The 24145-nt window shown below is 41.1% G+C and overlaps 1 protein-coding gene across 2 annotated transcripts in view; it reads left to right on the plus strand.

Annotated features, from left to right (window-relative positions):
- Window positions 1–2828: 2828 nt before the first annotated feature.
- Window positions 2829–24145, plus strand: part of l(2)gl (LLGL domain-containing protein l(2)gl) — a 74888-nt gene continuing 53571 nt past the window's right edge. Inside the window, exons 1-2 of one of the 2 annotated variants that reach the window (XM_065218198.1) lie at window positions 2829–2926; window positions 3842–3988. The gene's annotated coding sequence lies outside the window, so the exon portion shown is untranslated. Of the gene's footprint in view, window positions 2993–3841; window positions 3989–24145 lie in introns of both variants that reach the window. The other variant, XM_065218199.1, reaches the window with a different exon arrangement.

Consider the following 24145-nt stretch of genomic DNA (forward strand, 5'->3'; position numbering starts at 1 on the left):
TTCATCAACAGTCGCTTCTCCACCACATTCACGTCCCGACATGTAAACACATCCAACCTCGAACACACACAAACAAAAAAAAATTGTATCAATAAACATAATGCATTTTTAAATTGAAAGTGTCCCTAAAGTCCTTGTTTCAACAATGCAAATATTCGAAATAAAAGTCAGTTTTTCAAATTGAAAGTTTTTCTTTCGCTTTTGACCCGTGATTTTAAAAGTGCATACTTTTAAAACAAAAGTTGTACAACTGTCAAAAATACCCCTTCATCGATGTTTTTACTGGCTGCACTGAAATCTCATTTGCCGCCTTTTCTGTTAGTCTGGCTGCTGTGAATATGACATCCAGCTCAGAAGTAGCAACTCGAGTGATCCTTCCCATTCAGCATCTTTTATTCGATGGATATTCCGGCATTATTTGCTGGATCTAGGAAGTGATCCAAGTGCCATTGACATTCCAAATGGTAAGTTCGAAATTTTCAATACTATAGTTTCAGATTTTTAGATTCTTTTTTATATCAGACTACGCTATTTGCCAGGATGACCTGTTGAAGGATTAAGCCCTACGGAAGCGCTACGCAACCTCTGCCTTCAATGTAAAAGTTGGCCATCTAGCAGCAAGAGTAATTTTTATATCTTTCGTTGCATAACGTTAAATTAAAATTGTAAACCAGAATAAAAATAAATAAATAATTTTTGAGCATTTTTGCTTTGAAATCCAAACGATTGTTTAGAATATAAAATGAAAAATTAAGTAATTTTGTTAAAAATCTTCGTTATCAATTTCAAAATATTGAGTCCTTCTATTCAAAATAACACTTATTGTTTTAATAATATCTCATTTCAATCCAAAAGTTTGTTTTGAAATAACATGAATCCGTTTTTATTTCCAACACTGCCAAACTTTTCATTTGACAGTAGTACAATTAATTTTGATAGTTTCAACTTTTAAAAGCAGTGAGCAGGCAACTTTTGATTTGACGGTTGACTGATTTTCGTATTGAAAGCTTACCGCTTTCTACCAAAAAGAACCAACGCAAACTTTTAATTCTACCAACGGATTTTTTAATTTTAGCAATGAATATTTTTTGTGTGCACGGAACCGTCATAATCCTCACATTCCAGATCGTTGTAACTCGGTCCACCGCTTGAAATTCCGCATACCAATCCTGATACCGACAGATGTTCGACGAAATCAGGAGTCCGTGTCCCGATCAGATTTTTGTGGAATCCTACCGATTGCTGGAGGGTGATCTCTACTTAAGAAAAATGCAACAAAAACAAAAAAAGAGCATCACACGAATGTTAACATTCTTGCACAGACAAACAGACGTAACTCTTTGAAAAAGTTTTTCTTAAAAACATAGTATCTCAAAACATATGACCTCAGTAACGACATCTCTCGGGCTTCTCGCGGAAAACAAGCTTGCTCGCTAGCTCGCAAACAATATTGCATAAAAGTTCTATAGAATGTATAGAAACGTCAAAGTGATCCGATGCCAGCGCTGCGGCGAGTAGTTCGCGGAACTGATAATATTCAAATCAACCGTTAAATGCATGAACGAAGATACACAATGAAGCGTTACGTCTGTTTGTCTGTGATTCTTGGCTCTAGGCAGTGCTGCCAAAAAAGATTGAAAAATTGTTCTCATGGTGATAAAAGGGTGTTTGAGTGTGTCGAAGGTGTTTTTGATGTGTTTAGCACAAGGTGGCAGAGTGACTAACCCCCTGGTAAAATGGCATTCGGCCAAATTTTCCATAGTATTGTTTTTCACCCTCCCCTAGCTAAAACCTGGCTACGTCCTTGTAACATTTGTATGACAAACTATGAACATGACCATTAATGCTATAATAAATTATGAGCACATCCATGGTCATATTTGTATAGTTGTTGTATGCTGCTTTATACAAATAATGCTCATCCCGCATAAACGCGAACCATCACATGACCTTACCGATAATGGTTATAAATTGTTTATAATCCCTGCTAAACTTCAACTGAAATGGTTATGGAACTTTACATGAACGTTTGTGTGATAAAGTTTTAACCTTATGTATTATGGTTTTATGGAAGCGGACCTTACAAATAATGGGTTGTTAAGAACCATTACCATTCCAAATTCTTGTTTTCTCCATACATTTTCGGAAAGAGAACTATATTAGAACGTTTTTACTTATGGTTTGAGAACATTAATGGTTATGGTTATGGTAGTCAGTAAGGTCCATTAATGGTTTTGTATTATCACTCAACTTTACGTGAAATATATCGTGAATTGGTAATCAGTAATTTACAGGCAACCAATTCGCGATATATTCCACATAAAGTTGATCGATGTTACAAAACCATTCATGGACCTTACTGGTTACCATAACCATTACCATTAATGTTCTTAAACCATAAGTTAAAAGGTTTTAGTATAGTTTTCTTTCCGAAAATGTATGGAGAAAACAAGAATTTGGAATGGTAATGGTTCTTAACAACCCATTATTTGTAAGGTCCACTTCCAAAAAACTATAATACTTAAGGTTAAAACTTTATCGTTCATGTAAAGTTCCATAACCATTTCAGTTGAAGTTTAGCAGGGATTATAAACAATTTATAACCATTATCGGTAAGGTCAATTTATGGTTCGCGCTTATGCGGGATGCTCATAGTTCATCTTCCAAGTGTATCCGTGGCATTAGTTTCCCTCTATATTTTATGGATTTCAGTTTACCGTGCGTAATTTACAAAACAATACATTTACAGCGGCATCCTCCACCCGTTCGCCAAACGAAAATCTGAACCCCGAAGCAAAGACGAAGCACAGTCCTTCGTAAGCGGTAGCGGGTTTCGGACGTGTTAATTTTCGCTGTGCTCGGTGTTAGTTTTCTTTCCCCTGAATCAGTTTTATAAAGCTCTTTTTCCGTTTCGGAATACTAAAGAGTGAGTAGTTTTCCGGGTTTTTCCGATTTATTTTCCCCGTCAAGCCTTGCCGGCGTTTTGAACGGTGTAAGCATTTTTTTTTGTTTTTTTTTTTTTAATAATTTATTTTGATTGTAACCGATTTTGTTCGTGCCAAGCAAGTGTCAGTTTTGGAGGTTATTTTCTCCTCCGGGTCCGGTGAACAGTAACCGAGAAGGAACGGTGCATTTTGCCAGTCGGAATCCGGGTGGGACCGTGGAGTTAGCCGGGAAGGAAAAAGCAAAAGAAAACGCTTGTTGGCTTTCCGCCTGTGTGTGTATGTGTGTGCGTCGGGTCATGCGAGTGTGTGTGTGAGTGCACAAGCAAGCAGCAGTGTGTTGTGTACATTATTCTGAACAGGGTCGGAGCTGGGCAATGAGAGTTGCGGCTGTTGCATGCGAAGCAACAGAAGAGTGGCAGAGTGAAGAATAATGTTATTCTGCGCGGGACGTTGATGGCAAGAAGAAGCGAAAAGGTGTGCAGAAAACAATCGACGCGCTTATTGCTATAGAAGTTTTTCTTTTTACCCACTCACTCACCGCGCATCCACGTCGTTAGCTTTTCAAGAACAACCAGACAAGTGAATGAGCAAACTGAAGCCAATAACGCGTTCCTTCTTACGTTGTGTGCCGGGAAGAAGGAAGTAAAGAGCAGTGGAGGATCCGCTATATTTTTCTGGATCGGCTTTGGCCGGTTTTCTTTTTTTTTGGGTGCGGTTCGATCGTGTGGATCTATAAGTGATCAGTCATAGGAAGAGTGCTACTCGGTGGATGGTGGAATAATAATTGACCACGTCATAATCCATGCAATTTGCTTTAGATTTACGGGAAGCGGTCGAACTTGGTTTGATCGATTTCCCATGAATTTAGGGTAAATTTGTATGAACATTGTTTTCAGTTTTCCCAAATCAAGTGCCTAATGTAAACAATCATCGAAGAAGAATAAACAATTTGAACTGATTAACTTCTAAACCAGAGACAAGAGTGTGCCAGAGAAGCTGCATTGTGGAATTCCCGTTGAGTAATAGATCAGTCCTCGAAACAGGTGAGTTTAAATGTTGCTATTTACATTGTCCGCATGTAGATCACTATGTACTCTCCTAACGGTTACCGTGGTAATGCAATACCCAAAACATTATCTCAGACAAACAACCTGTTGCGCTCGCGGCGGCTGTATCTAAAAACAATCACGTTTACGTGGGATAGGTGTTTGAAAATAATGTACTCTTTATGTTTTCCTTTATCATCTCAACCAATAATCTTCCTCGTTGTTTGTTGGAGTCAAACTGGCAGCTGGGACCAGGCTGAATTCAGTCTCTTTAGTGTGATCCATCTCGCCCAATCTTCCTTGTTGTTTCTTTTGTGAGAACAGAAAATGCATACAATCTAAAATAGTTTTCATCCCTTCTGTTTCGCCATAATCTACAACGTTTACACGCACAGTTATCACCTTGCCGGATCTGCGGAAGGCAAACACCGAAACCGAACGGGTTATGGGCTGAAGGTCTAGTATTGATAAGATATGAATCGTTGAGACTGCGTTTGTAATTACACACAACATTATCTTCGCCTGGTGTCATATGCTCTGTTGTTATCATATCGTGTTCGCATTACACGTATGTTGCTTCCAGAACTTTTGGGTAGGTTGTTGCGAAACCCATGGAAAACAAACGGAGTCGAACGACTCATACCCAGAAATTTGTCACCGTCTAATAAAGAGAGCTTATCACTTGGTAACTTTTATTGAAGGTAACGATAACAGTTCTGAAATAGAGATAAAGATATAACCGAAAATATACGACAAGTGACACTAATTGCTACAGGTTTTTACGCCCCTATTTTTTATGTGGTACCATCCAAAAACATACTGTGTTGTTGATAGTTTTAGAGGGGTAAACTGTTTCTAATAAACAAATCAGTAGATTCAATGAAAGGTTATCTGAACGTTCCTCGTGCCATTTTCTAGAAAAATGTCATTCCAGGGCGAATTTGTCTGAGGGTCCCAAGGGGATTGGGCTGCATTATATTTTAAAAACATGAGCCCTCCAAAATGTGCTCTTGCTGATTGTGGAGAAAAACTCCAGCGATCTTTGAAAGCTCACTTACAGCGAAGTCCTTCGAACTATTGCTTACAGAGTTACACCGATTTGACCATATCCCAGTTGGTGATCAAGGATCTGACCCTGAGGTCGGCGAGGGGAGTCATTTCGGGTTCAAAAGCCCACCTAGGAGGAGATCCAAGAATTTCGCATCACTCGGAAACCCCCGAATTCTGTTGAAGAATTAAGAGCATTTGAAAGAAATTCTAGGGATAACACCAAGGTACTTCAGGCAGTGGCGTCGCGTAACCTCACTTTTTAAACAACTTTGAAAACGTGATTTAGGGTCATGTTTAAATCCAAATCAATTTCAAAAGGCTCAGGGTCTTCCAGTTTGACAGATTTGTATTAATTAGAACCTGTTCACGTTTTGAGAGCTGTTGAACAGGTAGATTGAAACTAGGGCGACGCCACTGATTTCAGGATTGGAAGTTGACAAGGGAGTTTTAACTAGAACTTTAAGCGAAATTTAAGGATAACTATCCTTAAATTTCGCTTAAAGTTCAACTCTGAGTAGAATGTTAAGATGGTTGTGAGCAAAATTCCAGCTCCAATTCTAATGAATGGTTCAAATAAATTTGGACATGATTTTCAAGAGAGTTCTAATTGATGGTTCAATGGAAATTCCGAGCAGAACTTGGAGGCTATTGAATTTTTAGTGGAATTTCCAAGTGGATTGTAAAGAGAATCCCTAGAAGAATACCCAGATAAACAAATTATGAGGGTCCAATTAATTCTTAAGGAATTCTGAAAAAAAAAAATCAAGGGATTTCCGAGGATAATACCAAGGGCATTCGGTGAAGAAGTTCTAGAGAATTTCATGTGAATGTTCAGCAGAATTCAGAGGAAAACGCCAAGACAATAGTGGAGTATCAGTATAAAGAAAGAGAAAAGGATTAGTAATTTCCATTTAATTACACTACCTTAATTGCTTATCCTTGTCAAAGATAAACAATTAAGGTAGTGGATTTAAATGAAAATTACTAATCTTTCTCTCTTTCTTTATCCACGAATATTCTTAGCAAAGTTACAAGAATTTTCAGAGATGAATTGTTTGGGCATTTAACGGAGAATGTCAAGTCAACTTCGTGCGGCGGCGAATTTTATTCGACCCAAGCGTGCTCCAGAGTCCAAAGTAGGCACGATTCTCTGCCATAAAGCGTATTTGAATTTCTCTGCTGTTATGATTATCGGCGGTCACCGGTGACCCAAGCTTGAGCTTGAGCTTGAACTTGATTGACCGCCCACGGTTGCTACTCTGTTACTGTCAGATCAGCTGTAATTACACAGAGAACCAATAGACGTTGCTTGGGACTAGCAATCATCCTCAATGTGTAAAAACTGGTGATCTTAAATTAGGCAATACCAGCGCCGGCCGCGCCCGAACACAGGTCAAGAAAGGAATGGGAAGGATTGTGTTGACATGACACACGCTTTGATGGAAGCCGAGAACACCTCTGCACTTCCACGAGGAATCACTGGGATATTGGGTAATAGGGATGGGTTTGCAGCAGGGTTCGTTTCGATAATCTGAATTGATGTCCTAACGATCATATAACGCGAAGGAGCTTGGGACTAAACCCACGGTCTTCTACTCAGTAAGCAAAAACGTTTGCCACTAGGCAGACGAGAACCTTTTTAATCACCGAGTTGCTGTTATTACCATGTAGTCATATTAACAAATAAAACGATTGACGAATCTTGAATGTGGATGGGCCTGAGATTAGACTCATGATGTTCTGCTCAGTAAGCAAAAACGGTTGCTCTAAGGCCACCGAGCCCCTCATATCACATAATACCGTTGCTCAAATTTGTGTATCCATTCAAACCCGGAACCAACGACAACAACGAGTTTCGCAAAATACACGATACACAAGCGATTTTACCATAAATCTCTTTGATATGTAAGGACCTGGGACCGCGTTTTTCTGCTCAGTAAGCAGGCCACTGTAACCGACGATCTTTCAAATCCGAAAACTAAAAACTACGAAAAAGTACTTAGGCCTTCATTAAGTTCCACTTTCACGCGACGTTCAATGACAGGGTAATATCCAGGATTACATCTGAAAAATCCAAATCTGGCCAACGCCCACCTAAACCTGTTCTAATCCACCTGAAATGACTAACGAATGGAAGACTTTGACTACCCAGCCATGCAATAGTCTCATTCCGTGCCTTATGGCAGCTTGGTGATTCTATTGCGCTCATCTTTTGGCACCACCCAGGGGAGACTTGGTCCTGTACCCAATGCTTAACTTATCTCCATTCCACTCAGCTACTCGCAATTTCTTGTGATATAGTGGGCGGAATATTATTATATGAGACAATTCAATGCAGACGTCTTTCCAAATTTGGCAGATCGACAGGTAATCGGTGAGTTACCACGATAGTTGCTATTCAACAACTCGACAACGTCCCATCGTCAACGCCTGCTATGAGAATATCCCATTGCAGACGCCAACGAAATGACGTCATCGAGCTATCGATCAACTACCCTGGTTATCGCCTGGTACCTTATAGCACGATGCTAGGAGGCGAACCGGAAGAATCGATGAGCTACCTCTCCCCCTATCGGCGGTCACCGGTGACCCAAATACACGAACTCGTCGACCCCTCGATTTTGTCACCGTCAATCTGAACTCGGGGTGGGAGGCTAACATTGTCTTCCCTAGAACCTCTTCCTCTCATATACATATGTCGTCTTCGATGCGTTGATGGCAAGTCCAATTCGTGCCTGGCTTCAGCCTTCAGTCTGATGTACGTTTCCGCCATCGTCTCAAAGTTCCGTGCCAGGATGTCGATATCAGACCTGCAGACTAACACTATTCAAGATCGTTCAAGCTTACTTTTATAATAAAGTGGACCCAGCTTTGACTCACTCTTTAAAAAGTTGCTTATTAAAATTAATTCTGAAATTGCTAATTCAAATTATTTCACTGTAATTTTACGATATAAATCCAAAGTTTTTCAAACAACACTATGATTAGTTATCCAATCAGTTTTGTTTTTGTTCTCCTTAATCTCGTATCGCATATCAATGATTCTCATTGTCCCTCTCTCTATATCCCTCATCTCATCGCATTTGACGGCTTCTGCTTCCCGCATCGACCGTGTGATGTGATGTGGCGTGTTAGCTACCATTACTGGTAACCGGTACAAGGGGCTGTTGTGGCGAACATCCTCCCCCGCGTGTCGCCATAGCTTCCGGTTTGGCGTCACCAGAATTCTCCACGTACAGCACAGCCAGTTTCGCTGCAGGTCTCTTCAGAATCCCTCTTGATGTCAGTACTTCTGCCCGGCGAACCACTCCATCCTTGCCTGGCATCACCCGAACTACTCGTCCTCTCATCCAACGGTTCCTTACGTTCTCGTCTGCCACGAATACTAGTTTGCCTTCCTTGATTGGTCTTACATCCCGAAACAACTTTGTTCACCGAGTGATGGTTGGCAGGTACTCCACTATCCAGCGACGCCAAAAGTTATCCAGCGTATGTTGCACCAGATTCCAGCTATTCCGCAAGGCCATTCCATCGTCCGTCGGGGTTTTCTCGGGTTCAAGAACTCTTTTTTTTTTATTAAAGAGGCTTTCAGACTTGGGCTGGTTTGTCTCTGGGAATCCCATATGGGGAATCCCCTATTTGAGGGGGGGGGGGGGGGGGATTCCAGAGGGAGTTTTTGATTTAGTGGCCCTGGAAGGGAACCTCCGAGGGTGGGGCTCCGAAAGGGGTTCCTTAGTTGCTTAGTGGCTGTCTTAATACTGTCATTTTGTTGGAGAATTCCGTTTTCGTTGCGTTGGTCTGTATAGTTGCTGATGTGGGTGGTTAGTTGTGAGATTCTGGTTCCGAGTGTGATCTGGTATGGTGGTGATGATGATGATGGTGAGTTAGGTGATCAAATTAGATCGAACAGCTCAGCTTCCCGCAGGAAAGCTAAAAGGGCTGTAATTCTGGTAGGATCGTTACCGAGGGCATCGCTGATGCTTCCCAGGATGTCGTAGCGGGTTCTTGGTGCTTCGTATTTCGGACAGTGGCAGATAATGTGATCCACCGTTTGTGGAATTCGGCATAGATCACAGATCCTATGGAAAGGTCCGTCTCCCTTGTAGTTGTGGGAGATGTTTGTATGATGTGTTCGAAGTCGGGATACTATGACCTGCTCTCGATGTATCGGTGGAGATGTCTCTTTTAATTTTTTCTGATGGCAGGGGTTCGCGAGCCCAACCTTCGTTGGTGATTTTTGATACCCATTTTTTGAGGACCGGAACAGGTACAATTCGCGTGTACTTGGCCATACAACGATCTGAGTTGGCTAGTTGGTCCGCTTTTACGTTACCATAGACCCCCCAGGTATCCACACAAAGACTGTGTTGTTTGGCGCGTGTTCCTGTATAGCCTGGATCCAAGGGTGTTTGCTCGTATCGGATTCCAGTGCGGCTACCACACTAGCGGAGTCGGTGAAGATGGCTATTGGTCGGTCGTCGGGAATGGTGGCTGCAATGAAGGCGGCAATGGCTTCCGCAGAGAAAATGGAGCACTGATCCGGGAGTCTATGGCATTCCGCGAGGTTTGGACTGACCTTTCCCTGGGCTACCGAGCCATCCGAATACCGAATGGTGTATCCTCCGTATTTCCGGTTCTGGAGTTCGAGTACCGCTTGTGCCACCGCTGAAGGATTGGCACCAGCTCTGAATTGGTGTTTGATTGTGTGGTCGGTCAGAATCTTCGGCTTGTTCCAACCCCTCGCTCCGACCCAGTAAACCTTGGATATTGGGGGGAGAGTCGGGTTGGATGCTTCCCTGAGTGAATTGTTCGCCTCCGTATGGAGGGAATCTTCCTTGTCGTCCCCTGATGTCTGCTGGTAAAGTCCGATGGCTCGTTGGCAGATAGTTTTGGAGATGAAGCGATCAAAGGGGAGCAGTCCTCTTTCGATGCAAGCAGCTATTCCGGGGGTACCTGGCAAAAGACCCGAACTGATTCGGATTGTTGATAGACCGGCGCTAACTTTTCGATCAATCGGGGCTTGGCAAGGAACGTAGCTTCGATTCCATAGGTTTGGCGTGAGTTGATGATGGCTTTCGCCACGTTCAGTCCGGATCTTCGGGTTCATACGCTGTTTGCGTCAGTTTTTGACATCGTTGAAGTGTGTGTGTCGAAGGTGAGATGTCGGTCAAAGCAGACCCCGAGGATTCGGATCGTTTTCCGAAACGGAATTAGGTCTTCTTTGATGCAGACTTTGGTGCTGAGAACATGGTGTTTTATCGGACAGATGTGGGTGAATCCGCTCTTAGTAGCGGATAGCTGGAAGCCGGCCGACGAGGTCCATGCCGATACGTAGGTGACGGCCTGAATAAGCTTTCTTCGCAGTGCCTTCACCGTTTTCTTGACAGCTATTAGGACGATGTCCTCCGCGTAGCCGAAGATGAAGATTCCAACTGGTAACCGCGTGAAGACATCGTTCATCCGAATGAGGAAAAGGGTAACGGCGATCTTCACGAACTCCGTTGAAGCCTAACATCAAAAAATGATTCGGGGTCAAGGATTCGTGTTCAGCCGTTTCCAAGGGGATGTAGGTAAGCGGTCGCGAGTTAACCATACTCTCCGCTTCTGATACACACTTATTGCTGAGTGGTTTATTGCTGAAAGAACATCGGGAAAATCTGTCGCAACACTGGCAGATAGAATTTCGCAAACCAATTGAGCTGTCAAATAGCGGAACCAATCGAGCAAATCACGACCAACAACAGGAAAGGGCACATCAGCTATTATGTTTTTTTTAAGCTTTACTTAAGAGATTTTTAGCCTTAGGCTAGTTCATCTCTTATCAGCTATTACGAACAAAACTTCGGAAACCCTTTTCTTGTGACTCAAGGCTCGTCTACGCAAACTAACACCATCTTTGGGTTGGTGAAAGTTTCCCCTATCCGATGATGCCGGTAATTTGCGTTCGATTGTCGAGAATAATCAACGTTTTGTTTATAAAAGTTGATAGTACCTTTTCAATTGTTGGTCTAAAATATATTGCTTTTTGATAGATCGAAATTATATCCGCCAGACTATGAATATAGCGACTATATGTACAGGGTGTTCAATAAGTTCGAATACAACTTTTCATCGTTGTGTAGGTGCGTACCATGTGCAGTCTGTGTATTGGTATTGGTGTTAGTTTTAGTCTCATATATAGGCTAACCGACGCCCAGGCGAGTAAGAGAGGTGCCACAGTCGGAAGAAGTGTTAGTTTGTTTACTAAAATGAATCGCCCATTTTGTTATGGCAAGTTTTGCTATAAGAAATGCTCCTCGTGTTTATTAGCGAAATTCACATCAAAGATTGATTAATTGCGTAGGAAATCAGTTTGGCACGGCATTTGTAACCAGCATACACCTTCCGGTCGTATGAAACAGGTCAAAAACTGTCCAAATCCGCAGATAAAAATTTTTGTTTTGAATTTCTGTATAGCAAAATAGTAAACTTTTCGTGAACATTAACGGCAAAGAACTCACCAACACTGGGAGACCGTGAGTTCCTGCCCACCTGTCATAAAACCGTCTTGAACCGACGCGCACGTCATTTGTTGTTTGTTTACCGCTAAGAGTAAGAGGAGACAATACAATGCGAACCAGTTCGTGGCCCATTTGTAAGTGCGTAAGATAGAGATAGAGAAGAGATAAAAGAGTAAGAAGCCAGTTGTGTTCTCTTCCTCTTAGGTCTACCGCGCATTATGAAGGAGTACCGCGACCAAGACGGTTTTATGACAGGTGGGCAGGAACTCACAGTCTCCCAGTGTTGGTGAGTTCTTTGCCGTTAATGTTCACGAAAAGTTCACTATTTTGCTATACAGAAATTCAAAACAAAAATTTTTATCTGCGGATTTGAACAGTTTTTGACCTGTTTCATACTACCGGAAGGTGTATGCTGGTCACAAATGCCGTGCCAAACTGATTTCCTACTCAATTAATCAATCTTTGATGTGAAATTCGCTAATAAACACGAGACGCATTTCTTATAGCAAACATGCCATAACAAAATGGGCATGGTTCATTTAAGTAAACAAACTAACACTTCTTCCGACTGTGGCACCTATGTATTAGCCGTCTCGTACCGCGACGTCATAGTAAAATTGTTTGCGAGAGGTGAGCGACCCGGCGACATATTCCGGCGGTTGAAATCTCACGGGATGAAGCGGAATTTCATCTATACTACCATCCGTCGGTACCAGGCGTCGGGCTCGGCCAAGGACCGTGTGAGATCCGGGCGGCCGCGCTCGGTGAGGACGCCAGCAGCCATCAAGGTGGTGAGGGAGCGGGTACATCGAAAAATGAACCGCTCGATCGGGAAGACCGCTGCTGACCTGGATGTGTCGATCGGGACTGCCCACACCATCATGACGAAGGACCTGGCATACAAGCCGTACAAGAAACGCAAGGTTCACGGGGTAACGAAGGATACAAAGCAGAAGAGGCTGGACAGAGCCAAACTGATACTTTCGCGGCACGCAGGTCAGGAGTTCGTGTTTTCTGATGAGAAACTCTTTGTCTTGCAACAGTCGCACAATGTCCAAAATGATCGGCTGTGGGGGCCGACGTTGGCCAGCAACACCCCGTCGCAAATACACATTCTAGAATTTAGATTCTAGATCGCCGCGTCGATGATTTTTTCGGAGGGTGTATCCAGGCGTGGGAAGCTCCCACTGGTGTTTATCGCCGCATACTATAAGACAGAGGACGTCTTTCAACCAAGGTTGCAAAGACTCATTTCAGCTAAAATAATGTTTTTCGGAATAATAAAACCAAAAGATGGTATGATGGCATGTTTTATTTGTAACTTACAAGAAGAGGTTACAAAGTATGCGTTGGAAACATAAAACCTGTAAATTTTGCTTTCTATGAGTCACAATCAGCGATTTGCTGATCGCTGAGTGAGTGAGTGAGTAAGTGAGTGAGTTTGTGAAAAATCGCTGATTGTGACTCTCATGAAGTGAAATAAACAGGTTTAATATGTCAAACACATTCTTTGCAACCTCTTCTTGTATCCTACCAATTCAAAATTTGATCATGGCATCTAATTATTTCATAATTTAGAAAAACATTGTTTTAGCTGAAATGAGTCTTTGCAACCTTGCTTTCAACAGGATGGCGCACCGACCCACACGGCGAATATCGTCCAAGCGCGGTGTCGGGAGAATTTGACTGATTTTCTCGATAAAACTTTGTGGCCCCCCAGCTTCCCGGACCTTAATCCCTTGGACTTTTATGTATGGTCGTACATGCTGGCCAAGCAGAGCGAACATCAAGTACTATGGGTCATATTTAAGAGCTTCATTTCCAAGATCTGGGACGAGATGCCGATGGACCAGGTGCGTGTCGCGTGCAGAATTCTTTCGAGAAACGTCTCAAGCTCGACATACAGCAGAAAGGATGGGGGGGGGGGGGGTGGTTGAGTTTATGCGCTTTAAAGCATGCTATATTGTACGTACCCCCTCTCCCTCTTATCTAAGGGGCTACCCCCTATGACCTCCACATGCCAAATTTGGTTCCATTTGCTTGATTAGTTCTCGAGTTATGCAGAAATGTCTGTTTCATATGTATGGGAGCCCCCCCCCCCCTTACAGAGGAGAAGAACCTTTCCCTGCCCCAAAAAACCCTGCATACAAATTTTCACGCCGATCTGTTCAGTAGTTTCCGAGTCTATAAGGGTCAGAAAGTTAGACAGAAATTCATTTTAAAATATAGGGGAAATGGCTCTAATGTTGGCCTATGGATCTAAGATTGGGTCCATCGTTAAAAAACTGCTATTTATCAATTTTATCTAGTTGAACGCGTCATTGGGACGGTAGTAATGGATATTTTAGGTCGCTATTGAAAATTTAGTCGATTGCTGAATTTTTGATTGGGCCCGAATTAGGGGCATTTAGGCCGACATTACATCCATTTCCCCTATATAGATATTATATGCTGATTATATGAAACCGAGAAAACATTTATCGCTTGCCAATTCAAATGCAGGGTGAAAAAACCTGGAAAACCGGGAATTTACAGGGAATTTTATTTTTTCTGGAAAAACCTGGAATATTCAGGGAATTTTGGTTCCACTCAGGGAATTTTCCAACTATCACTTCATTCGTAATTCAAAAGAAGTTTTTCGTTCAGTTTCCCGAAACGTTTCTTAAGGACACTGAACTTGACAAGCATCTGAAAGCTAAGACAACGTGTGCGAACGAGACAAGTTCATTCAGAGAGTCTTGTCACGCTCGCTCTTCGCTGATTTGTATGTGGAGGATCAAAATCGTCGTAAAAAGGAAACAGCCGAAAAAGAGAGACTGGCAACCAGGGCGTCACAATATCAGCTTCAATCGACGAAATCGATGCGACGAAGAGACTGCTGGCTTTCTTTTTCTGTTAAAGTCGAACAGCTTCGCAGCATTCTAGAACCATTGGTCTTCCTTTCAAGCTTCGGTGAAACGGATGAGCGAAAGAGCGCTCGACTTTGATAGTTTTCTCTTTCATGAAACGCATCAACAGAGGTTTCATGACGTATATGACGGAAAATGAAATTACACATTTAAAGAATTTCTCACGTGAAAACACTTGATGATTACACGTAATATGTTTAATTTATCTAAAAAAATTATCGAAAACGGGACATAACGTGTTCGTGAAAGGGGATTGAAAGTCATAATGAGGTTTCATTTAACTAGAAAATCGACATTCCTTACATTGAAAGTGTTGAGAAAAGCAACAAAGAGAAGATCCACAGCCAGCGTTTCCTTCTAAGCGTGCTTCTTTTTCATTATCATTTCTTGCTGATAGTCTAACTAGGCGTTATAGAAATGAAGCGTTGAACACGTTTGTATGAGAGAAACAAAACTCGAGTTCATTTTAGAGCTTCGAAAATGTAGAGCCCTGCTGGCAACCGTCAAAACGAAGCATACGAAGCATGTATTGTATAAGAATAAGCATGCCAAACAGCAGGTCTGAGACCCAACATAGAATTTTTTTTGAGCTTCAGAGAGGGTCGGAGATCCACTGAGAAATTTGTTGAGCTTTAGGGTAGTTCGTAGATCTTGAGAACAGAACTACAAACAAATTAAAAGTTATTAACAGAAATTCATCTTCAGATAAATGTTCAAAGAAATTTTCAAATCTTCAAGCAAGCAAAAATAATTTCAAATCAATTTGTAAAACTATAAGCGAAATTTTGCAAATCTTCAGGGAAATTCGCATAACTTCAGACAAGTCCAAGAATCTACAGTGAAATATAAAGTATTTCACAGAAGTTTGCAGATCCTCGAAACATTATTCAACATCAGAAAAGTTCGTAGATCTTCAGAACAAAGCTACAGAACTTTGAAAAAAATCACAGGACTTCTGAAAAAATCACAAGAATCTCAGAAATGTTAATGGATCTTCAGTAATAATTGCAGAATTTCAAATATTTACTCGATTTCAGGAAAATTTGTAGATCTTGAGGGAGACATTTAAAACTTCAAAGAAGCTGAAATATTTTCAGATAAATTTTGACAACTTTAGGTAATCTTCAAGGAAATTTTCAAATCTTCAGGGTAACCTGAGAGGAATTTACAAAACATCAAAGAAGTATGCAGATCTACTGAGAAATTTATTGAGCCTCAAGTTTTTTTTTGTAGATCTTGGGAATAGAGCTACGGAGCTTAAGAAAACTTTACAGAACTTTAAAGATAATTGCAGGAATTTTACAGAAAGTTTCACACAAATGTGAGATCTTCAGAAAAATTCGTTAAATGTCAGAAAATTCTCAATTCCAATAACAAATCGCAGCGAAGTACAAAAATACAATATTTTGCAGAACTCCATGGAAGTCGGAAATAGATAGATCTGAAGAACTTCAGAGAAGTCCGTAGACCTTAAGAGAAGTCTGTAGAACGTCAGAAAGTTCGTACGTTTTTAGAAAAAATTGCAAAACTTCAGCAAAACTCACAGATCTTCGGGAAAGTTCGCCGATCTTTAGATCAAGAATCCACAAAGAAATTTAAAGAACTTTAGAAAGTTTGGAGATCTACTGTGAAATTTATTGAACTTCAGGGCAGTTCGTAGATCTTTAGAGCAGAAATGCTTCAGAAAACTTTACAGAATTTGAAATGAATTTTCGGAACTTCAGAAAAGTTCAGAGGGTAGGTCGTAAATCTACTCAAAAATTAGCAGATGTTTAAATAAATTTTCAGAATGTTACTGCGGTTCTTGGATTTTGAAAGATATTTACAGAACTTCAGGTAAGTTCGCTGATCTTAAGAGATATTTGCAAAGCTTCAGAAAAATTAGAAAATCTTCAGAATACTTCCTAAAACTTCCGGAAAGCTCAAAAATTTCTAGATAATCTTTTAATTCTTTAAAAAATTGTATAGATGTTCAGAGATATTTGCAGATATTCATTGAATCATGAAAATCTGCAGCGAAAATTACAGAACTTTCGAGAAGTTTGTAGATTCTTTGAAATTTTGTGAACATCAGAGATTATTGTTGATCTTCAAGGATCTTAAATCTTCAGGGATTCAGGAACTTTGTAGGTTTTTAGGAAAATTTGCTGAACTTCTCAAGAACACACAGAACTTCAAAGAAATCTGTAGAACTACCGAGACATTTGCAGATTGTCAGGAAAGATTGTTTATCTTCAAAGAAATTTTACCGGAGAACAGAAACAAAACTTCAGGGACGTCAGAAGGTTTGAAGACCTTGCAGAATTGAGTTGTTAACAGAAATTTTCAGAACTCAAGGAATCATGTATATCTAGTGAGAACTTTTCCCACTAGCTTGTCTAAAGTTGGTATCGACATCCTGGCGAAGTTTTGAAATCCATTTTCATCTTCATATCGCAACTCTTGATGGACAAGATGAGCCAAATCCCTGCCGGTGTTCCTCCTGAGCAACCATTTCCTACTCCACAAAGTTCACCTTCTCTTTCTCATTTTATTTAAAATAATAAAAGCAAATACGTCTGCCGAAACTAGAGCAATTTTCCGGTAATTCATGATGGAAGTATTTACTTTTGATTCCTGATACAGTTTTGTTTTGAAATCTAAATTGACAGTTCTTTCGACATGTGCAAGCAGTGTGAACACCAGCACCACCACGAGAACCCCCCGTTCGATAAAATAATAATGTCTATAATTTGTATGCACCTGGAATTTTTTTCATCCGACCTGGAAAAACCTGGAAAACTCACGGAATTTGATTCCTTGGATTGAGTAGACACCCTGAAATGGTTCGAATGAAACCTGAAAGTGATCAAGAGCCACGTAATGTCACCCATCAATGCCACGACTGAACAATAGATAAATAGAAGCTGAGATATCTTATGTATCCCATACTGTTTGTTTTCCGGCCGATGGTACGCAATCGTCGTGGAAAAATCTTGTTATGCATGCTTCGGACCGTAGACCGCCGCCCTATTGATGGTGGTGGTGGTGGTGGTGAGTGCAGTAATTACATATGGTTACACCGCTACGCTATAGACGCTGGTAATTTGAATATAAACCTTCGATATGAGGCAATATATGAACCAAAACAACAACAACAACAATGGGCAGCAGCAGGTCCCCACCGCGTCCACGGAAACAGTCTACGCTATCTGTTTTCCGTAGTTCCCATGATCGACCGAGCATACCGCTTCGCATGATATCTACTTCGGGGTGTATCGAATTGCATTCCACGTCAACCACCAGTCAGCCATAAATATGGCGCGGTTCGGTGAGACCCACTCCGAAGAATCGTGGCCGCTGCCGGTGCGTGATCCATGCAGTTTCCGAAGGTCGTTCGTCTCCAGCGCCCGAAAGACACCTGAGACAATGCGGAATAATGTGATTTTGCTCTTTCCTTCATCCATCCATCTACGGGTGTTTGTTTTCCCGAAGTTGTTTGCCGTCCTGCTTGGGGCCACTGGAAAGTTACAATTTTTGGCTTGTTTTAATTAAATTTTACAACGAACAACGGTAGAGGGCCACCGAACCGAGAAAAAAAGAGCAAGTCATCTAAAAACAGATTCCGTGTTGAACTTGAAATTTCATTCTTCATCGCCTAACGCCGCTCGACGTTTGTGCATAGCATGATGATGATGGTGATGGCAGTAAAGAAAGGTATGACATCATTTCGCATTTGATTGGCATGTATTTATATGTATGAAGTGTTTTTCGCTGCGAGTGAGAGGCACGAGCAGGTTCTCGTAATCTATTTAACACATTCATAACGACTTTTTGCGCTCATGACGAGTTCCCGTTCTCGTTCCTTTCGATATTCTGTGTGTGATGACATTCGAGAAGCCGGAAATTGTTCCACCCAATTGATCTTCCATTGCATTGCCTTGCACGCTATCTCTAGATTCTGATCTTCTTCTTGTTGAGACATCTATCCTAGAGAGCGTTAGGTTCAAGAGAGTGAACAAACTGTCCAAACCATCGACAGAACCAGGAACTGGGGAACTCTAATTGCAATAAAAATTATTTAACTTTTGTTCGACTAGCAGTGTTCCCCTTTCCGAGTATGAACCGACAAGGTCTAAGAACCTGGTACGCTTGCTGCCATTCAGCACTTTTAAATCCCATTCTTCCCCAAGTCAACAAAAATGGAACCAAATAGCGGAAAACAGACTGAAAATACGAAAATGGTGTGCGTCGAGTCAGGCCAAACAAATCCTTGGAACGGCTAAAAACAACTACTTACCTGCTGCCGAAGCATTTGTGCCCACACACGAAAATATCTCGGCCAGACGATCTACCTGCTGTCCACACTTGCATTGCGTGTGAGTCGGGGGACACTTGTAAGGATTTGCGTGGTATTTCTTTCTCTGCTTGCTCCTCTCCAAGCATCAAAAGTGCACTGCAGCAGCAGCAAATCCGCCAGATTTGTCTTTCCCTACCTGGATTGGAATGACTTTAAAAATGCAAATCGTTGCATTCCGGACGCAGTCCGAGAAGACCGTCAAGTTCGAGCTCTGCGATTGGACAAGTTTTTCGCAAACAGGTTGGTGCTTCGATTCGATTTATTAGCTCAAAGCCTCCCTATAAAAATAGGTTAAATCCGCCGTCCGTAGTTTCCTGCGGTGCTGTAATCCTATATGAATGTAACTGTTTTTCACGCTCTCATCGGGTAGAGCAACAACGAGATCGGTGGGATGGGACTCGGAGATCTTGCTTCTCGTGGATTAATTAATTGCCTCCTATCGTTTTGTATCATCTTCACAACTGAATTATTCCGACTGACTGCATGCTCTTGGATTTCAGGGTCACTTGTACGCATCTCGATAATAACCTTTATGGATGTATTTATTGCCTACACACTGGGATTTTTTTTTTCAAAAAAGGCATTTAATTCAATATGTATATAAAAACGCCGCTGGATATGATGGGATATTTATACATCAAAAGTTAGCTTTTTGACTAGACATCGAATGCCTAGGTGGTTGTACACAGCACGAATAATTTTTGGATAGTTTGAGGCAAAAATAAGGTATTTTACCCTATTGTTTAGTGCCTAAAATGGTGTTATAGGAAATGCTGAGGAGTGAAGCATCATAAACGATCTACGGGACCATAAGGGAAGTTAATATCCCGAAAATATCGGGAACTTACTGGAAAGCTTTAAGAACCTCAAAGCGGTCCTATTAGCTTCCGAAAAACTGCAGGATATTTTAAGACCCTCCCCTTGGCTAGTTTTTGCACCTTGCTGTTGGTGAGCGGGCTTAATTTCATGCTTTTTAGTGGAGTGTTGGAGACGGTAGGTTTATGGCCGGCGTTGTTAGCTCATGCCGCGATAGATTGGCGCCATGGGTAGGCAATGGGGATTACTAAGCTTCCCTTCTCTGATAAACCGCTGCATGAGAGAACCAAAGATCTAGTCCAGCAGTGATAGTATCATACTTGTTACTCCTTTAATTGAGAGCCGCGTCGTAGTACGCTTACGTATAGGCACTGACGTTGGGTGTGATACTGGCGGGTTTTGCCGCAAATCAATCTTATTTTATTTACTTTTACGCAGATAGATTTATTTGGGTTTGCAAGGGAATTATACTATTGAAATATTTCAGAAAGTGCCCAACGGTGCTCCTTCTACTTCTAGTGGAAACGTGTGAGCGTAGTTGGAGCATATACCCTATATAATTTAAAATCAGCTAACAAACTAACTTCAAAGTGAAGCATTTTAGTCACTTGAAGGTGTCACCTGGGACGAACTAATATATATTAAATATAGATCAAAGTCAGAAACAACTTGAAACACGTTAAATTTTAGATTACATTCACAAGGGCAGGTACTTAATAAAGCATGGTAGGTAGATTAGAGATTTCAATTATTTATTAAATTAGACTAGAGATATCATAATCATCAAACGTACTTAAATAAGAAAATTTAGACAGCCTAGTAGCATTAAGTGGATTACCAGAAGAGTTAGGATGCGGAGGGTCCGCTTAGAGAGGCAACTAGTCTTTAAAGCAACTGGCAACTAGCCTTTTCATGTATTGTCTGTTTATTTTGATTATTACTTTTAAAATATCAATTTGGTATATATGAAAAAATGAATCAGTGGGAGATAGATTTTCGGTTTCTTTACATTTAGCATCACTATGTGTCATTTCCTCAAAACCCCCCAATAACCGGCCTCTTCAATCCCTTCCTTTTTCCATGGCGTTCAAGTGGTCCGCATAGACTATTCATCCATTACCCGTCCTTTATCCTCGGCTTTGGATTGACTTGCGCTGCCATTGCCCCACCAAACGCTGCAAAATGAAAATGAAAGTAGACAGTCTGGTTCCCCGATTGTATGTGATCAGTTCCAGGCTAAGTAGGATAAAAACAATGAAAACTTTAGCTCGACGTTCTACGATTTCTTTTAAAATAAAGCTCAAGAAAAATGCATACTTTTGGAGTATTTTAAAACATAAACACCAATTGACGGAAATAGAGCTTCCATTTTCCGGCGGTTTCCACCATTCGGAATTCAAAATATTTATTTGATATCCCGGGAAATTCCAAAATCCCGCGAAGTGAATAAGGATAGTAAATTGTAGTTGAAGATGCTAATTTCAAATAACAGACTGTAGTGGTAGTTTTTATACGATACATGGAGTAGATGAAAGCATAGAGTTGATAGTTCCGTTAGAGTACGGCAGTATGAAGATTGCATATAGATATTAGAATAGCGAGCTAGGACAACTTTTAAGGAAGGTACAAATCGGTTTTTTCATCTTTCTTTACTAAACTCCCCCTTTGGAGAGGGATGGTGAGGGGTGTCTCCCCCCGCCACCACTGGCAAAAAGAGATGAAAACCGACCCGCTCAAGTACCAACTGTGTGTTTGAAAAATTACCACTACAGTCTGTTATTTGAAATTAGCATCTTCAACTATGTAAATCGTTGACTTCAAGTAGAAGTAATACTAAAAACATATAGTCAAAGTACATAACTCTGGATGGGAGCATACCATCAATTACTGTCAATGGTCGAAAGGTACAGTAGCAGCACCTACCCCACCCGTGTCCCCTCGAGATCGTCAAGTCGACAATGACAGGAGCACATATCGTGGTAGGGGTAAACAATAGTTGCAATTTCCAAACCTACTACTGGATGCTTTCCTTCAAATAACAACTGAAGTGCGGTAAAAATCGGTAGAACTGTTTCAAACACACCGTTGGTACTTGACCGGGTCGGTTTTCATCTCTTTTTGCCAGTGGTGGCGGGGGGGGGGGGGCGGGGGGACACCACTCACCATCCCTCTCCAAAGGGGGAGTTTGGTAAAGAGAGATGAAAAAACCGATTTGTACCTTCCTTAAAAGTTGTCCTAGCTCGCTTGTCTAATATCTATATACAATCTTCACACTGCCGTACTCTAACGGAACTATCAACTCTATGCTTTCATCTACTCCATGTATCGTATAAAAATTACCACTACAGTCTGTTATTTGAAATTAGCATCTTCAACTATGTAAATCATTGACTTCACGTAGAAGTAATACTAAAACATATAGTCAAAGTATAGTAAATTGTTGTAATAATCGTTATTAGAAACAGGTTTTTTTTAACGATGTTCTGAAATGTATGTTTGATTTTTTTCACATTCGAAGAATGATTAAAAAGAAGGAGATTTATTCAATGCTAGGGACACCAGATTTGAAAACAGGGGGAGAGATAGCTCATCGATTCTTCCGGATCACCTCCTAGCATCGTGCTATAAGGTACCAGGCGATAACCAGGGTAGTTGATCGATAGCTCGATGACGTCATTTCGTTGGCGTCTGCAATGGGGAATTCTCATAGCAGGCGTTGACGATGGGACCTTGTCGAGTTGTTGAATAGCAACTATCGTGGTAACTCACCGATTACCTGTCGATCTACCAAATTTGGAAAGACGTCTGCAATGAATTGTCTTATATAATAATATTCCGCCCACTATATCACAAGAAATTGCGAGTAGCTGAGTGGAATGGAGATAAGTTAAGCATTGGGTACAGGACCAAGTCTCCCCTGGGTGGTGCCAAAAGATGAGCGCAATAGAATCACCAAGTTGCCATAAGGCACGGAATGAGACTATTGCATGGCTGGGTAGTCAAAGTCTTCCATTCGTTAGTCATTTCAGGTGGATTAGAACAGGTTTAGGTGGGCGTTGGCCAGATTTGGATTTTTCAGATGTAATCCTGGATAGGACCCTGTCATTGAACGTCGCGTGAAAGTGGAACTTAATGAAGGGCTAAGTACTTTTTCGTAGTTTTTAGTTTTCGGATTTGAAAGATCGTCGGTTACAGTGGCCTCCTTACTGAGTAGAAAAACGCGGTCCTATGTCCTTACATATCAAAGAGATTTATGGTAAAATCGCTTGTGTATCGTGTTTTTTGCGAAACTCGTTGTTGTCGTTGGTTCCGGGTTTGAATGGATACACAAATTTGAGCAACGGTATTATGTGATATGAGGGGCTCGGTGGCCTTAGAGCAACCGTTTTTGCTTACTGAGCAGAACATCATGAGTCTAATCTCAGGCCCATCCACATTCAAGATTCGTCAATCGTTTTATTTGTTTATATGACTACATGGTAATAACAGCAACTCGGTGATTAAAAAGGTGCTCGTCTGCCTAGTGGCAAACGTTTTTGCTTACTGAGCAGAAGACCATGGGTTTAATCCCAAGCTCCTTCGCGTTATATGATCGTTAGGACATCAATTCAGCTTATCGTTTACCAAAACGAACCCTGCTGCAAACCCAACCCTCTTATCCAACATCCCAGTGATTCCTCGTAGAAGTGCAGCGAGTGTCATGTCAACATAATCCTTCCCATTCCTTTCTTGACCTGTGTTCGGGCGCGGCCGGCGCTGGTATTGCCTAATTTAAGATCACCAGTTTTTACACATTGAGGATGATTGCTAGTCCCAAGCATCGTCTATTGGTTCTCTGTGTAATTACAGCTGATCTGGCAGTAACAGAGTAGCAACCGTGGGCGGTCAATCAAGCTCAAGCTCAAGCTAGGGACACCAGATTTGAAAACATATTTTAATTTTGAAGATATTACAAATTCTCTGAAGGTATTTTTTTTTTCATGCAGACATTTTGAAGACATGCTGAAGCTGAAGAAGACTTCCGATGGATTCTTTTAATTTTAAGCTGACATATGAAGATTTTTGATAAATGAATGAAGTTTTTGAGCTTCTTAAGCTCCTTCGTGAATATACCGAATATGAACAATATAAACAAAGTTGGATAATTCATAAAAAAAAACTTGATCCGCTTGAATATTCACAGGGCTTGAAATCTTCGATCTGCAGGAGATCTTTCAAGTACTTTCTGACCGATATGCCATCTTGATAAAGCCAATTTAATGTTTAACCAGTTTAAGATCTTCAGATTTCCTGATTAGCCTGAATTCATGAATATCAGATCAACCAGCAATCTTGAGACGTAATTTTAATTATATAAACACTTGAATATCTTAATAATAATAATTTATCAACCTGAAGTCTTGAAAAATATCCAGAGGGCTTTAAATCTCCTACCAGCTGTATATCCTTTAAATACTTTCTAATCAAACCGTCTGGGAAGGATGTCTGATAGTTCATAGAAAATTCGTGAATATCGAAAAAGTTGGGCCTTATTACGGGT

The sequence above is a fragment of the Ochlerotatus camptorhynchus genome, unplaced genomic scaffold (assembly GCF_037179485.1).
Source record: "Ochlerotatus camptorhynchus isolate MF236.1 unplaced genomic scaffold, CSIRO-AGI_Acam_v1.1 ptg000084l, whole genome shotgun sequence".
NCBI classification, from domain to species: domain Eukaryota; kingdom Metazoa; phylum Arthropoda; class Insecta; order Diptera; family Culicidae; genus Ochlerotatus; species Ochlerotatus camptorhynchus.